Genomic DNA, 11198 nt, shown 5'->3' with positions numbered 1-11198 from the left:
ATTTCTGCCTCTGACCTCAGAGCCCAGTGTGTGGCTCAGGGAAGCATGTCCTACTCACTCATTCTAGGAACACTCCATTCTAAGACACACCGTTCTTTTTTTTTTTAAATTTTAGTTTTTTATTTTTTAAATTTTAAAATCTTTAATTTTTTTTTTAAATTTTAGTTTTTTATTTTTTAAATTTTAAAATCTTTAATGACACACCGTTCTTTTATACATCACTGGAAAAGGAACAAATGCTGGCAAGTATAACTGTAAAGCTTTGTGAATATAAAGGGTTAGTCGCTCAGTCGTGTCCGCCTCTTTGCCACCCCATGGTCTGTACCCCTGCAGGCTCCTCCGTCCATGGGATTCTCCAGGCGAGAATACTGGAGTGGGTAGCCATCCCCTTCTTCAGGGGATCTTCCAACCGAGGGATTGAATCCACATTGCAGGTGGATTCTTTACCTTCTGAGACACCAGGGGAGCCCTTGTGAATATAAGATGCATTTTAATTTCAGAGATGTTAAAAATGAAAGAAAAAATGGTGAATCTTAGAATTGATGAGATAGGATATTGAAACAGAAAATGGTCTCTGGCTGTGGAGAAAAGCCGGCCTTTGGCCTTCCGGGCCGGCTGGCAGAGTGGGGGAGCCTGCATTTGGTGTGTGAAAGTGCAGTGTGGTGACTGAGCGTGGGTTTGCAGCCTGGCACATGTGCGTTAGTGTTTTACCTTCAGTTCTCAGAGTCTTAGTTCCCTTCTCTACAAACGTACAATAGCATCACCCTTATCGGGCTTTCTATGAATCCAGTGGAGTAATGTAAGTGAACACACCCATCTCAGAGCTGACACCATGCTGGTGAATTTCTTCTTCCCTGTCCCATGCCTGTCCTCTGGCCTCCCCCAGAAGCTCTCTCTGAGAAAGTAAAAAGAAATAACTGAGCAGAGTATATGATGACCTTAGACCATAAAGAGCCTGAGGTGAAAGAGGTGAAAGAGAAGAGTGAAGAAGCTGGCTTAAAACTCAGCATTTAAAAAACTAAGATCATGGCACCTGGTTCCATCACTTCATGGCAAATAGGGAAAAAATTAAAACGGTAACAGGCTTTATTATCTTGGGCTTCAAAATCACTGTGGATAGTGACAGCGTTACAGTGTTAGTTGCTCAGTCGTGTCCGACTCTTTGCAAACTCATAGACTGTAGCTCCTGCAAATCTCCTCCATCCATGGGATTTACCAGGCAAGAATACTGGAGTGGGTTGCCATTTCCTTCTCCAGGGGATCTTCCCCACCCAGGGATCAAACCCGCATCTCCTGGATTGCAGGCAGATTCTTTGTCTGACCCACCAGGGAAGCCCATAGCATAGCTTCTAGATATAACCCATAGCATATAGATATATAGAGATAATTATATTGATTAATTATGACATAATTATAGTGATTTTTTTCTCAATGTGGTAAATTAAATTAAAATCCTAATAGTAAACTGTTTCCTGATTCTAGCTATCAGTTTTACTTAATCAAGATGCATTGTTCTTTCCATGTATTTCTGTTTGATAAGTATATCAGTTTCATGGTTGAGATATTGATCTATGTACGAATCTCAATTTCCGTTTGCTTCTGGTGATTTATCTGCATTTACAATTCCTCAATCCTGGATGACTTCACCCTTTAAATATTTGTGTCTACTGCAAATGCATACCCTTCCAAGTTAATGTTTACCTAGCTTAAACCTGTTTAATTCTTTAAGCTAAGTTAGCCTTTGATCCTAGGTATGCATTTTGATATTCCTCTTCATTTTTTTTCCTCTGGACTTTTCGTCATTGGAGAAAATTGCTGTTAAAAAATATGAAGAAAACCAGTTTTCTCTGATGTCAGTGCAGATTTGTCAATGATTTGTCAATGTCAGTGAAACGGTCGATTTAGCTACTGTGCTTACTAAGTCCCTGTGAGTAAGTCCCTGTGACTGATGGACCCCTTACATTGTGCGGAGTGTGGGAGAGGTCCCAGCCCATGCTCAGAAAGGGTCTTATTTATAAGGAAAGGGAAATTTTGGGTGAGAAAGTGACCCAAAGCACCTTACTCGATATCACTGAATTCAATAAAAATTAATAGGACAGATTAGGATTCACGATCATTTAAAACATACTATGACAAACTTAGTGTATTAAGAAGCAGAGACATCACTTTGCCGACAAAGGTCTGTCTAGTCAAAGCTACAGTTTTTCCAGTAGTCATGTATGGATGTGACGGTTGGACCACAAAGAAGGCTTGTTGCAGAAGGGGGAGCCCTTCCAGGGCCCAGAAAATCACCCTTGTCTGACACTGGGAAGTTAATTGTCTGAGGAGACACACCAGCTGACAAAGCAAGGAACTTCGCTAGAAGGGGCGCCCCTGCGGGAGGGTGAGGGGACCCAGCAGGACTGCTGTCACGTGGCTCGCCGTCTCGGGTTTTATGGTGATGGGGTTAGTTTCCGGGTTGTCCCTCACCAATCACTCTGACTCAGGGTTCTTCCTGGTGGTGCACGCCTTGTTCAGCCAAGATGGATGCCAGAGAGGAGGATTCTGGGGGGTGGTCAGACACGTGGTGTCTCCTTTTGACCTTTCTCGAACTCTTCCAGTTGGTGGTAGCTCATTAGTTCTGTGTTCCCCACCAGGACCTCCTGTCGTGAAACAACTCACATGAATGGTTACTATGGTGCCAGGCCAGGGTGGGCAGTTTCAGTCAGTGCACTTCTGCTAACAGGCTAAGCAGCGAAGAGTTGATGCTTTCCAACTGTGGTCCTGGAGAAGACTCTTGAGAGTCCCTTGGACAACAGAGAGATCCAACCAGTCCATCCTAAGAGAAATCAACCCTGAAGATTCACTGGAAGGACTGATGCTGAAGCTGAAGCTCCAATACTGTGGCCACCTAATGTGAAGAACTGACTCATTTGAAAAGACCCTGATGCTGGGAAAGATTGAAGGCGGGAGGAAAAGGGGACAACAGAGGTTGGATGGCATCACTGACTCGACGGATATGAATCTGAGCAAACTCTGGAAGATAATGAAGGACAGGGAAGCCTGGAGTGCTGCAGTCCACGGGGTCTCAAAGAGTCAGACAAGATTTGACTGAATAGAAACAATAACAAAGTCAAATTTTAAATGTCATGAATTGCGTTTCATGTTATTCATCGCTAGGGAGAAGTATGGGAAACATCCCCATTTCTTAACTATGCAGAAGATTGGTCCCCGTGTCATCGGAGGGATGAGGCTTGGATGGACAGGCATAGACCTGCAGGGGCTAAGAGCAGCGCAGACTTCTGGAGCTGCCCCGGTTCCCTGGAGCAGGGAAGAGGGTTCTAGGTAACATTTGAAAGCAGTGAAGACATGGACCCTCCTTCTGGAACAGCAAAGTATAAACACTGAGCAAATCACACCAGTGTAATCAAGCAACCTGAGAGGTTAACCACTGTCCACACAGTCATGTTCTGAACTGGCCCATCGTGACCGAGAGAGTGTCAGACTGAGTGAAGTAGGTCCACAGAGGAGGAGAAACACCGTATGGCATCCCTTATATGTGGGATCTGAAAAGAATGGCACAAATGAACTTCCTAACAAAACAGAAAGAGACTCACAGACTTAGAAAACAAACTTACGGCTGCCGGGGGGAAGGCACAGTTCGGGAGTTTGGGAAGGTCATGTACACACTGCTCTGTTTGCAATGGATAACCTGCAAGGACCTGCTATATAGCACGGGGAATTCTGCTCAGTGTTGTGTGCCAGCCTGGACAGGAGTGGGGGTTTGAGGAAGAACGAACATGAAAGGGAAGTTGCTCAGTCGTTTGCGACTCTTTCTGACCCCACGGACTGTAGCCCGCCAGGCTTCTCCATCATGGTATTCTCCAGGCCAGAATACTGGAGTGGGTTGCCATTCCCTTCTCCAGGGGATCTTCCCGACCCCGGGATCGAACCCAGGTCTCCCCCATTGCCGGCGGATTCTTTACTGTCTGAGCCACCAGGGAATCCCCTTGAGGAAGAATGTATATGAATGACCGAGTCCCCTTGCTGTTCACCAAACTACCACATTTGCCAATCAGCTATACCCCAATGCAAAAGAAAAGGTTTAAAGTTTGGGGGAAAAAGTAAATTGGCCCAGCACGAGTGGTGGTTAGGAGTACACGACTAATGGCTCCCATCAGGACAGCTGGAGTCTGAGAGGCAGGCAGGCGATGCTCAGGTGTGGTTAGGTGAGGCCTTTGAGCTGACCTTCAGCCGGGTCACAGTTGGTTTCTCACGTGTGCCAGGAGCTGACCTGTGCCCTGGGGACACCACCGATTAGAAACGAGCAGGTGCAGCGTAATGCAGTATCGATGGCCGGGCGTGTCTGCTGTCTGAGAATGTGAGTTGATTGATCTCACTAAATGATTAGACACAAAAGTGCATGGGGTCAGGGACATATAATTGACTCACTTAATCCTTATAAAACTGTCCATGCCTGGAGGTACAGAGAGGTTAGGAACTTTTCCAAGGTCACACAGCTAGGGTGAAGAGCTAAGATTTGAACGGACACTCCGAGCCACTTTATTGCTACACAGATGGAGAGTGTAGAAGCGCATTAGTTTCAACTACCGTCATTATAACCTGATCTCAAGAAGTGTTCCCTGGTGGAGACAGCTGGAGTTTCTCTTCCTGATTGTAAGAATAATCTTTGCAAAGGAGCCGAGTCTACCTGACAGGTATCTACCCTATGAGTTTGTCTGTTTCTAGGTCATCAGGGAGTTCAGGCTCTGTTGTGTCTGCCCAGGATTACTGAGGCAGCCTCTAACTACTTCTTCTTCCAATCTTACCTCCTCATGCTCTTTTTGAAATATAATATATATATTTGTGCTTCCCTTGTGGCTCAGCTGGTAAAGAATCTGCCTGTAATGCACGAGACCTGGGTTCGATCCCTGGTTGGGAAGATCCCCTGGAGAAGGGAAAGGCTACCCACTCCAGTATTCTGGCCTGGAGAATTCCATGGACTGTATAGTCCATGGGGTCACAAAGAGTTGGATATGACTGAGTGACTTTCATATATGTATATATATATATATATATATATATATACATATATGAAAATATATATATAAGTGTTAGCGCCACCAGGAAAAGCCTACTCTGGACCCCGCATTGGGAGTGCAGAGTCTCAGCCTCGAGACCACCAGGGAAGTCCCCCACCCTCTTTCTTCAGGGCAGCCAATCATCCTGCTGAAATGCCAACCTGCTCTCATCTGTCTAATTCACCAGACCCCCACACACAATCAATCAGTAACCTTGGAATGAACGGACAAGTGGATTAAATGTGACCTCTTGGGTCACCATTCCCTCTCCGTTATGTGGTGTTTAGATGAACCCCACCGCTTCAGACACTCTGTGTCATTTTTTTTTCTAGCTTCTTTGCTAACAGTGCTGTTGTCCAAGGAATTCATTCTTCTAGTATTTTGTTTAATCCATCAAGTGATCTCATGGAATTTAAAAAGTAAAATGAAGAGTACGCTAGTGTATGTTAATAGGATAAGGGCTCTTTACCCTTCATTTTCAAACTGCTCTCAAATTTTAAGTAACTGATTGTAATTAATACTGATCCTAATCTCATTTGGCTAGATTTAAGCTATACTTTGTTCTCTTAATTTTGTGGCTCATCTAATACAGATATTCATCGACTCCGATGGTGGTAGTGGTATTGTTCAGTCTCGAAGTTGTGTCTGACTCTTTGTGACCCCATGGACTGCAGCACACCAGGCTTCCCTGTCCTTCACTGTCTCCTGAAGAGTGCTCATATTCAGATCCATTGAGTCAGTGATGCCATCCAACCATCTCACCATCTGTTGCCCTATTCTTCTCCTGCCCTCAATCTTTCCCAGCATCAGGGTCTTTTCTAATGAGTCAGCTCTTCATATCAGCTGGCAAAAGTATTGGAGCTTCAGCTTCAGCATCAATCCTTCCAATGAATATTCAGGGTTGATTTCCTTTAGGTTTGACTAATTTGATCCTCCTTGCTGTCCAAGGGACTCCCAAGAGTCTTCTCCAACACCATATTTTGAAAGCGTCAATTCTTTGGTGCTCAGCCTTCTTTATGGTCCAACTCACACATCTGTACATGACTACTGGAAAAACCGTAGCTTTGATTAGACTGACCTTTGTCAGCAAAGTGATGTCTCTGCTTCTTAACTTGCTGTCTAGATTTGTCATAGCTTTTCTTTCAAAGAGCAAGCATCTTTTAATTTTGTGGCTACAGTCACCAACTGCAGTGATTTTGGAGCCCAAGAAAATAAAATCTGTCCTTAAGTAAAAAATACTTATACTACACTTCACCTGCCAAACCTCCCAGACCTGTACCCGAGGGACTTGACACACGAGACCCTCAGGCTCTGGGGACCATCCACAAACCAAGGGCGCTGTCTGGATGGACGCGGCAACTCTGGTTTCGATCCTGTGTTTCAGGATCGCCATCCTCACACCCACCCTCAATTCCCTTTAACCACCAGCTTAATTTTAGGCCATCTCTTGGCTCAATTTTAAAACTGTAATCCACCACCTACAAAGTTACAAACGACTAGGTCCTGGATATATGTTTTTAAACAGCTTTTTATTTTATATTGGAGTATAGCGGATTAGCAGGGCTGTGATAGTTTCAGGTGGACAGCAGAGCGACTCAGCCGTACATACACATGTATCCATTCTCCCCCGAGCTCCCCTCCCATCCAGGCTGCCACGTAACATTGAGCAGAGTTCCCTGCGTTCTACAGCAGGTCCTTGTTGGTGATCCGTTTTCAGTATAGCAGTGTGAACACGTCCATCCCAACTCCCTGACTCTCCCTTCCCCCACGTTCTTCTGCCCTGGCAACCAGAAGCCTAGGTCTATGGTTTGGTGTGCTATGAGGCAGTGGAGGCTTGTTGGGAAAGGTGGTTAGGGAGGCTCTGTGGACACTATTAAATTCTATTGGTAAAGAATTATTTATGTCTCTCTCTCAAGAGTTCTACCCACTTAGTTTTTTTCCTGGCTTTCCAAACCCCAGCACCAGGACATCATGGTTGGTGACCTGGGAGTCGAGGAGGGTCGCAGAGTCGCTGATACTGACATGTTGTTACTGTAGTTTAGTGGCTCATTCGTGTCGGACTCTTTGTGAACAGCCAAGAGTACCAGGTAGCCCGCCAGGCTCCTCTGTCCGTGGGATTCTCCAGGCAAGAATACTGGAGTGGGTTGCCATGCCGTCCTCCAGGGGATCTTCCCGACCCAGGGATGGAGCCTGCGTGTCCTGCATTGGCAGGCGGATTCTTTACCGCTGAGCCACCGGGAAGCCCTGATGCTGATATGAGTTGGCTTCGTGCTCTGCTTTGGGTGCTCTTCAGTTTGACCGCTTTGGGCTCTGACACCGGATGCGGCAAGGACGCACCCCTGTCTACGTAAGGGGCACATGGGCTGCATCCCGTGGCTGGATTTCTCCCCCAGGAACACGAACAAGGCTCTGCTGATTGACGCACTCAAGTGGTGCCCTCGGAACAACAGCAGGACTGCGAGAGTGTTTCGCTTTAGACTTTCCAGAAAGCACATTCAGCATCTCTTTTCCTCTCGGCCATAATTTTATCTTTGAGCCCAAGTTTTGAATAAAAATAGCTCACTTGTTGGTGCTCAGCCAACTCTTTAATAAAGCAGCCAGGCTTAGGAGGTGAGGTTTCCGAGGGCTGGTGACTCAGGCCTGCTGAGCACATGCCCAGGTAAATATCTCGCCTGGGGGCAGGGCCGGGCACTGCGTGCCCAGAGGGGATGTGGTGCTGTGCTTCATGCCGCTCCAGGCGAGGCACGCTGCATGGTGGGTGCACACAGCAACCACAGGTAGGGGATTCACAGTCAGGGTTTCCAAGGACGCCAAGCACTGCTGCAGAGATGGTAAGGGGTTGGATGGGGCCTCTGAAGAGTCTGGCAGCACAGACAGGAAGGCATGGGTTTACACCAAGACTGGTTAAAACATAACCAAGAGGCAATTGTGGGCACAGCTTTCCAGAATTCCTTAGCGTGAGGAGAATGTATGAAGGGTCCAGCCCCTCACACATCTCTGAGGTTCCCCTTTTGTGGCTCCTCCTTCCCTCATTTTCCATTCATTTTAGGATGAACTTAATGGATAGATGTTCAGAATTCAGTCTGTAACAATGGTTAAGACAGTGATGGGCTGACTTTTTGACAATGTTCTCGATGCTAGGAGACAGGTGTTGTATCCTTCTTGATAATTTTATTCAACTAATACTTATTGAGCATTAATAAGGGCATGACATTACACTATAGGCAAAAATATACATGTAATATGGGTGTATGCTAAGTGGCTTCAGTCATGTCCAACTCTTTGCAACACCATAGACTATAGCCCACCAGGCTCCTCTGTCCATGGGATTCTCCAGGCAAGAATACTGGAGAGGGTTGCCATTTCCTTTCCAGGGGACCCTCCTGACCCAGGGATCTAACCTGAGTCTCTTACATCTCCAGTGTTGGCCACTGGGTTCTTTTCCACTAGCGCCACCCGGGAAGCACCACGTGTAATATACATTCACTGATAAGATATTTGAAGGGCTTGCTTTACATGGAACAATGATCCAGGAAGTTCTCAACCTGTGAAGATTACTTTTTTGGATTGCAAAGTATATATCTGTAAACTTTGAAACATATATTTGCCCTGTAAGAAGTTCAAACAATTCAAAACGTAGAAAATAAAAAAAGTGAAACTTCCCCACAATCTCTCCATCCAGAGACAGCCACACTTCACAAAGTATATCTTTAAAACTTCTTTAAAAGACAAACAACCATCTGGGAAGTTTCTCTAAACGCTGAAAATATTAAAGATTCAGAGGATATAAAGATATTGACATTCCAGTCAAAGAAAATAATTGCAGGAAATTCTCCCCAATTTTATTTTAATATTTTACTAGAAATGATCGTAGTTTCCTAGGAAGATGTTGTTGGTTAATCTGTGTCTGAGAATTGTATCCAGAGAAGCTCCTGAGAGGTCAGTCACGTGGCTTGAAGCACTTCTGGGCTGGAGTCTGCTGGCCCGGGTGAGGCCGCGCAGTCTATCTTCTCAAACACAGCACTACCCAGGGGAACTAATTTCCCTTGACCAATACAATGACCACTCACTGTGATGGCATCTGCTTTCCTGAAGGTCGGAGAGGTGGGTTGAGATGCTGGAAGCTAGGAAGGATGTGCTGGAACTGAAGCTCCAATCCTTTGGCCACCTGATGTGAAGAGCTGACTCATTTGAAAAGACCCTGGTGCTGGGAAAGATTGAAGGCAGGAGGAGAAGGGGGCGGCAGAGGATGAGATGGTTGGATAGCATGATGGACTCAATAGACATGAATCTGAGCAAACTCTGGGAGATAGTGAAGGACAGGAAAGCCAGGGAGTGCTGCAATCCACAGGGTCGCAAAGAGTTGGACACGACTTAGTGAACAATAGCAACAGCAAGATGCAGTGCATACTCAGCGATGTGCCTCCATGAAAGACACCATCTAATCACTATGAGCTGGAGAAGGAAACGACAACCCACTCCAGTGTTTCTGCTGGGAAATCCCACGGACGGTGGAGCCTGGCGGGCTACAGTCCATGGGGTCACAAGGGTTGGATATGACTGAGGTGCAAAACAACAACAGCAATAGCAACAACACCATACTTCTTAGGTAGTTTCGTGACAACTGGGGATCTGTTTTCCTTATGGACAACAAAGGCACGGTCAAGGGATTCAGCCTTGAGCTCCGTATTTAATGACTAAATAATATGTTACTTTGAAGTTTCACCTGCTTCAAATCTGACTTTTGACTAATGGCCCTGACGTTCCACCTAAGATGAAAGCAGTCCAGCAAAGCACCTTCCATCAAGTTGCAACATTCTCCCTTCCAAAGATCTGAGGCTCGTGTATTTCCGTCTTCTGCGCTTTGCTCCAATTTTCTTATCAGGCAGCCATCAGTTTTATCCTTGCTCCTTCACGTGGAGACAGAACTAGTAAGTCGATCAAGCCCTATGATTCATTTCCTTACCTTTAAGCAAAGGTCACTGCAGTTCCCATTCAGGGTCCTGCCAAGGGCTCCCTCGCAGGGAGGGGCTGGCAGCCAGTGTCCACCTGACCTCAAAGGGCTCTGGTGGGGCCATGACTCATTCATTCCCTAATGTCTTTTCCACGTGCAGATAAAGCTCACTGTTGACTCAGTGATGGGGCAAGGTATGGAATGAAGGTTGGCATCATGCTAGGAAAAAAAAAAATACATTTCCTTTGCCAGAGTCAAATATTTATTTTATTTGGCTCACGATAAATAGTAAGGGCCCTCGTAATTAACAAAAGTGTGCTCTGGAGAACCGGCATAGTGTAGAAAAGAAAAAATAAACATATAGAGGTAGAAAATTTTTGTTATCAATCTCATTTGTGATTTAAAGCTGTTATAAAGGATTATAAAATTATCTGGAATTAGTAGCTCTGGGGAGTAATTGAGAACCACAGAATTTCAGAGCCAGGAGTTACTTTATAAGGTAATTGATTCAACTCCTTTAATATCACAGATGAAAAAAGATGAGGTCAAAGTGTTTAGAAACAGGACCAGTTTCCTAATTCTAGTGTGCCTCCAATTAAAAAGTTTAAGTGAATCCCAGATCTCTATTGCCAAGTTGTGTGTGTATTTGTCCCTCAGTCATGTCTGACTCTTTGTGACCTTATGGACTGTAGCCCACCAGGCTTCTCTGTCTATGGGATTTCCCAGGCAAGAATTCTGGAGTGGGTTGTCATTCCCTTCTTCATGGGATCTTCCTGATCCAGAGATAGAACCTGGGTCTCCTGCATTGTAGGCAGATTCTTTTCCGTCTGAGCCACCAGGGAAGCCAATTGCCAAAGACATCTAGAATTCTCTGAATACTGTGAAGAAGCTGTAGCTGACGGACTTGTCATCACCTTTCCTGTAACTGTGATGTGGTCCATATTCCTAGGTATCCAGGTTGGGGTGAAAGGATGGACTTCCTTGAGATGCTCTGAGCTCCCAAAGACTCAGCAAGTATATTAGGACTTTGAGATAGATGGGGCTTCAGGCCTCTTGAACCCCTCTGTGTCTCTCAGTGAGGCGTTCAGGTTAGTTTTGGGCTTCCTGAGGCTGTAAGGATGCTCCAGGAATTTGGAATGTGGTATAGAGGTGATGGTTAAGATGGTTAAGCTGGGCTTCCCTGG

The 11198-nt window shown here is 45.6% G+C and overlaps 1 long non-coding RNA gene across 2 annotated transcripts in view; it reads left to right on the top strand.

The window, feature by feature from the left end:
• Positions 1-11198, top strand: part of LOC121817728 (uncharacterized) — a 73768-nt gene that overhangs the window by 6518 nt on the left and 56052 nt on the right. The window lies entirely within an intron of this gene.

The sequence above is a fragment of the Ovis aries genome, chromosome 23 (genome assembly GCF_016772045.2).
Source record: "Ovis aries strain OAR_USU_Benz2616 breed Rambouillet chromosome 23, ARS-UI_Ramb_v3.0, whole genome shotgun sequence".
NCBI lineage: Eukaryota > Metazoa > Chordata > Mammalia > Artiodactyla > Bovidae > Ovis > Ovis aries.
The sequence above is the reverse complement of the archived record's forward strand: the minus strand, read 5'-3'. Positions and strand labels throughout refer to the sequence as shown.